The sequence below is a fragment of the Neophocaena asiaeorientalis genome, unplaced genomic scaffold, assembly GCF_003031525.2.
Source record: "Neophocaena asiaeorientalis asiaeorientalis breed wild unplaced genomic scaffold, Neophocaena_asiaeorientalis_V1.1 scaffold43, whole genome shotgun sequence".
Lineage (NCBI taxonomy): Eukaryota > Metazoa > Chordata > Mammalia > Artiodactyla > Phocoenidae > Neophocaena > Neophocaena asiaeorientalis.
In genome coordinates this window covers 16442527-16448839 of record NW_020173674.1, presented here as the reverse complement: position 1 = coordinate 16448839, position 6313 = coordinate 16442527, and positions in this window count along the sequence as shown.

Here is a 6313-nt window from a genome sequence, read left to right as displayed (position 1 = left end):
AATATCCCCCCACTCCCGACCACTCTCCTGCTTTGAGACTCCACCATCTAGGCGAGAAGGCAGCTCACTTCTTTTAAGTGCCCACTACTCTCAGGCTTACAGGCAGACCAGGGTTTGAAGCTTATCTGATTTCAGATACCCTTTTTTAGAAAAAAGCCATAAAAGTATGAATATAAAGTAGACTCAGTGCCTTGAAAGGGCAAGTTCTTAGTTAATCCCCCGTCTGGTCAGGGGTTTTCCATATGCTATCTCAGAAAACAGAGGCTGGGCTCTTATTCACCTAGCTGGCAGAGAACCAGCTAGGAGAATAACCTCTCTTTGCCTCAGTTTTCTGAGAAATGGGATAACACTAGAGCTCACTAAACTGTTGTTGGGAGGACTGAGGTAATACATGTAGATGGCATTTGCTTAATAAATGTGAGCTATGGCTGTTACCTCATTTATCCTCACAACAGCCCTGTAAAGCAACCATTATTCTCTCGATTTTATAGGTAAGAGCAGGAAATCTCCCTCCTCCCTACCTGCTGCAGACTGCACCCAAGCCTGCCTTTGCTGGGTGGGATTCCAGAGTTCCTAGACCTTCTTTTATCTCCTCTACTGCAACCAGGACTGACTAACTGTCTTCTGCTCTGTGAGGGATGAGCTAGCTCACCTGACAACCCAACCCAACCCTTCTGACAATAAGCTGTGATGTGTTCATAGGTGATAAGGTATAGCAGGTAACTAACTCCACTTTGGTAGACATTTCAGCAGGAGTCTTTCAAAAAGAAAGATTAACCCAAGAGATGGAATTGTCAAGGGCCCAGGGATGGGTCCCTGAGAGGTACGTGAATCAGAAAGGAAGCCATGGTAGCAGGGAAAACATCCACTTGAAGTCTGATGACCTGCTAACCTTGTGACCTTTTCAAATCAGTTTATTTCTCATTTGTAAAATAGGAAGAATAAAAATAACATAAGACTACTGTGTAGCACAAATGAGGCTAATGTATATGAAAAAGCTTTGGTTGCAGTCACGATAAAAAATAAAAATAATTTTAAAATATTTATAATTGCTTTTATTTTTTAATAAAAATAACACACCATTGTAAAGCAATTATACTCCATTAAAGATGTTAAAAAATAAAAATAATTTTAAAATATTTATAATTGCTTTTATTTTTTAATAAAAATAACACACCATTGTAAAGCAATTATACTCCATTAAAGATGTTAAAAAATAAAAATAATTTTAAAATATTTATAATTGCTTTTATTTTTTAATAAAAATAACACACCATTGTAAAGCAATTATACTCCATTAAAGATGTAAAAAATAAAATAAAATAAAAATAACTGTACCAGAGTTCCCTGGCAGTCCAGTGGTTAGGACTCTGCACTTCCACTGCAGGGGGCACAGGTTAGATCCCTGGTCAAGGAACTAAGATCCCACATGCCACACGGCGTGGTCAAAAAAATAAATAATAAATAACTACACCACTCAACAGTTTTCTGAGTAGTTACTTCATGCCAGACAATGAGTGCTTCATATACATTAAGATTCACATTTAATGTGCCCAACTGCTCTCTTAAATACTATTATTTTGTCCTTTTTCAGATAAGGAAACTGACTGAGGCTAGGGAGCCTTTGACCAGTCTTAGGTGGAGGAGCCAGTAATAAGTTTTGTGTTTTAAAGAAATTACTCTGTGTGACTGAATTAGTAAATGCATAAACGAATGAACGTTGCCAAAGCCCATCTATCTAGGCTTTTCTTTTCTGCAAGCTAGGTGAATGTACTTTCCCAACCTCTCATATAATAATAAAAATAGGTAATTATATTACCTAATGGATAGTAGATTTTTACCGCAAGAGGGATGTAAATCGATGAACATTTTTGAGGGATTTCTATGTGCTATATGCTTTAGATTTATTATCATGCAAGTCTCATTACCCCCATTTTACAGATGAGGAAACTGAGGCTAAGAGATGACAAGCAATTTACTTCAGATCACAAAGACATCAGTAAGGAGAAGTCTGTATTCGAACTCAGGCCTGTCTGACAACAAAGCGCATACTCTTTCCTTTACTCTATAGCCTACATTCTATGAATAAAAATATTTATTTTCTTTGAGCAAAGACTATCATTTTCAAAGAGAAGCCAATTGCATAAATAGTCTAGCCATGTTTCAATACATGAGTTTTCCAAAGAAAACCAACATAGTTTAACATACACTATTACCTCAGCATCCATACTAATTAAAAAAAGAAACTTGTCCATCATGTAAAGTTCCTTACTTAGAAAATAGAGCATACCTCATTAATAAGTGGTGCACATAAAAATAGTGGGTTTTTTCCAATGACAATGGTTAACTGTAATTTCTATTTCCAAACCTGTGGATATTTGTTTTGCAATGTTTCCCAAGAATTCTAACATCTTTGAAGAATTCTAATAACTCCTTGATAAATGCTTTATTGCAATGTTAAAAAAAAAAAAAGAAAGAAAATATAGCATAAATGATTCAAGTGAGGGTGCATCTGAACTGGAGAAATTACCCCAAAGGATACTGCTGAATGCTGACAGGACGACAGCCTCTGAGACTTCTCTAACAAATGTTTGTTTTGATGCTCACATTTCTTAAAAGCACGTAATCAAGGAGAATAAAAATAAAACCTTATCCTCATTAGTAGGGGATAGTGGGAAAAGTCTTAAATCTTGAAACAAAAAAAATGAGCTCAAGCTCTTAATTACTGGGTAATGTGGGTCAAGACAGTGATCTTTTTTTAAATGAAGTATAGTTGATTTACAATATTATGTTAGTTTCAGGTGTACTGCATAGCAATTCAGTATTTTTGCAGATTATACTCCATTATAGGTTATTACAAGATAATGGCTATAATTCCCTGTGCTATTCAGTATAACCTTGTTGCTTATCTATTTTACACACTGTATCTGTTAAACCTAGACCCCTAATTTGTCTCTCATTCCCTCTCCCCTTTGGTAACCACAAGTTTGTCTCCTATATCTGTGAGAGACAGTGATCTTTCTTGAATCTCAGTTTGCTCACATGTAAATTGGGAATGATAATACTTACATCACAGAAGACAACGTGAAGGCTGTTTGAAAAGCATAACCCCCTATTCTATATGAACTATCAATCCTTAACACCTTAGAGAAAAACAGTTTAAGAGTTCAGAATAGTTTCTTGTTCCTAAGAGTATGTGCATTTTAAATGAGAGAGCTTGGAGAAGATAGTGTTAAGAAATAGACCACCCACTGATTTTATGTTATCTCATGAAAGGGCGGTATTTGTGGGTTGTTCCAGCACCCTTTACATCCTATTAGAGAGACTGCCTCCTGAGCAAGATAACACCTCTTTAAGCATATGCAGGTTCACCATGTACAGTTATCCAGCCAGGGTATTTGCCTAAGAGCTAGGGATGCCATTCACATAAACTGTAGCAACCGGCACTTCTTGGGGTTGGATAGGGCACAACCTGTATAACCGTTGACCACAGATCCGGTTGGGGGTTAAAAACAAGCTTGCTAGATCAAAATGGGTTTTCCCAATGAATTCTCAAATGGGAAGATGCCATTGTTAGAGTGGGGAATAAAGATCAGCTACTAACACACTTGGTGTGAACCTCTCTTCTAAAGACCAGCACAGAACCCTTCTTCCATGCAGGGTTAGGTAAGAACCCAGTTTTCTCATTTTGTGCATGATGTAAATAATTATTGACTTCACAGGGCTGTTGTAAAAATCAAGTGGCATCAAGAACTGCCCCTGTCTATCCTTATACCTATCCGCAGGTAAAGGACTGCCATTAGTAAGCTAAGGAAGCTCACACAGGGACCTACTGAGGCTTGGATTTAGGTTTCAAATGTTAATAAACAGATAATCTGCCTGGAAATGCAATTTCTCATCATCTCTACATTCAAAGAAAGTGTCACTGCGATGAAACAAAAGTGTGACATCACCAAGGCTGTGGCTTTCAACCTTTCTGTAGATCAGGATACCTTGGGAGCTTTAAAAAATACATCAATGATGGAGCTTCTCCACCAAGAGACTCTGATTTAATTGCTTTGGGAATAGTGCCAGGTATCCAGAAGACCATGCTTACAAGCCAACAGCACAAATGTCACCAGCTTACGAAGGAGACTTCTGTGAGACACTAGAAAAAGCCAGGAGTCCGAAGACCTGATATCTAGTCCTGCCACTTTGACCTTGTGCGAGTCACATGTCTTCTCTGTGAAGGTCTTAGCACATTTTTGACATAAAAGTTCTGAACCCCTGAGCTCTAAGCTTCCATCCACTAGCTCGTTATGAGATAGCACCCCATGTTTGTCATTAAAGTGTGACTTTCAAAACTTTAGCTTCTCTGAGACTCAAATTCTCCACCTGTCAAATCAGGAGAGGGCAATGGACTAAAAGAACAAGCTCAGGGAGTGCCCTGAAAACAAATATGCTCCGTCTCCCTATGATTTTTCAGCCAGCAAAACACCTCTCAGATGTATTTGGTAAGAAACTGTTGCCCTCTGTACTTTCATTGGTTTCTCCTCACAGGAGAGGGAATGATTCATCTAACATGGGAGGTGGTAAGAGACAGACATCCCATCCTCCATATACCTCTACTGGGGAAAGGCAAACCTGCTACGTGTCCCCTAGGAGACCTTCCTCTCCCAGGCTCCCTGCACTCACCTGGTATGAGGCAGTTGGCTACCAGCCCAGCCCTTTCTAAATGCAGATCCCAAAGTCCAGCTGCAGCAAGTGTTGGGGGGTAAATGAGGAAGGGCATCTGGATCCAAGATATGAGATCCAATCCAAGCGATAAACCTGCAATTGGAATCCCTAACTATTGTATATATTTTGCAAATATATTGTATATATTTTGCAGCTGCAGCAAGTGTTGGGGGGTAAATGAGGAAGGGCATCTGGATCCAAGATATGAGATCCAATCCAAGCGATAAACCTGCAATTGGAATCCCTAACTATTGTATATATTTTGCAAATGATCCACGATTCAAAAGCGGGATGGATCTTGATTAACTGGCCACTAAAATTCCAAACCAAATATCCTCCATATGTCTCCAAAGGGTTGTTGTAAGGATCCAAAGAGATAATGGATGAAACAGTCCTTGCTTCCCCATTACTTCTCCAGTAAAAGAAGGTGCATTTCTTAGACACCGATCAACCAGGCTCCAAGACAAAATGAAGAATACCACTTATTCCAGGGATTCTCTTAGAAAGGCAACCTCATGTTTTAACCATGAGTCTCAGTAATTGCTTAATGAGCATGGCATTTTTTCCTTCCTGGTGCCACTGCTGTACACCAAGCCTCAGAATTCTAATGGAAATTTCTCCTCCAGCCAAGTTCACTCCTGGCCTTTCAAGACAATACTCAAAATGGTTTTGTCATTCACTTGTTTTCTGGTTAAGCAAGGAGAAAAGCAGAGCTGGAGTGAAGCTGTCGCCTGTACAACACAGTGGGGAGAGAAAAGGTAGCATAGTTTTTAAAGACTGTCAGCTTTTAGGGCTTCCCTGGTGACACAGTGGTTAAGAATCTGCCTGCTAGTGCAGGGGACATGGGTTCGAGCTCTGGTCCGGGAAGATCCCACATGCCACGGAGCAGCTAAGCCCGTGCGCCACAACTACTGAGCCCATGTGCTACAGCTCCTGCAGCCCGCATGCCTAGAGCCCGTGCTCCGCAACAAGAAGCCACTGCCACGAGAAGCCACCGCAATGAGAAGCCCACGCACCGCAATGAAGAGTAGGCCCCACTCACCCCAACTAGAGAAAAAGCCCGTGCACAGCAACGATGACCAAACGCAGCCAAAAATAAAAATAAATACAAATAAATAAATTTTTTAAAAATTTAAAGACTATCAGCTTTTGGGCCAAGTAGGCTGGGCCTGAATCCTTGCTCTACACTAACTGTCTTGGTCAGCTCAGGCTGCTACAACAGAATACCATAGACTAGGGGGGCTTCTGAACAGCTGAAGTGTATCTCTCACAGTTCTGGAGGCTGGGAAGTTAAGCCCGCAACCTGGTTCATAGATAGCTGACTTCAGGCTGCATCTTCATACGGCACAAAAGGGCAAGAGAACAATCTGGAGACTCTATTATAAAGGAGTCGTGGGGCTTCCCTGGTGGCGCAGTGGTTGGGAGTCCACCTGCTGATGCAGGGGACACAGGTTCGTGCCCTGGTCCGGGAAGATCCCACATGCCGCGGAGCGGCTGGGCCCGTGAGCCATGGCCGCTGAGCCTGCGTGTCTGGAGCCTGTGCTCCGCAATGGGAGAAGTCACAACAGTGAGAGGCCCGCGTATCGCCAAAAAAAAA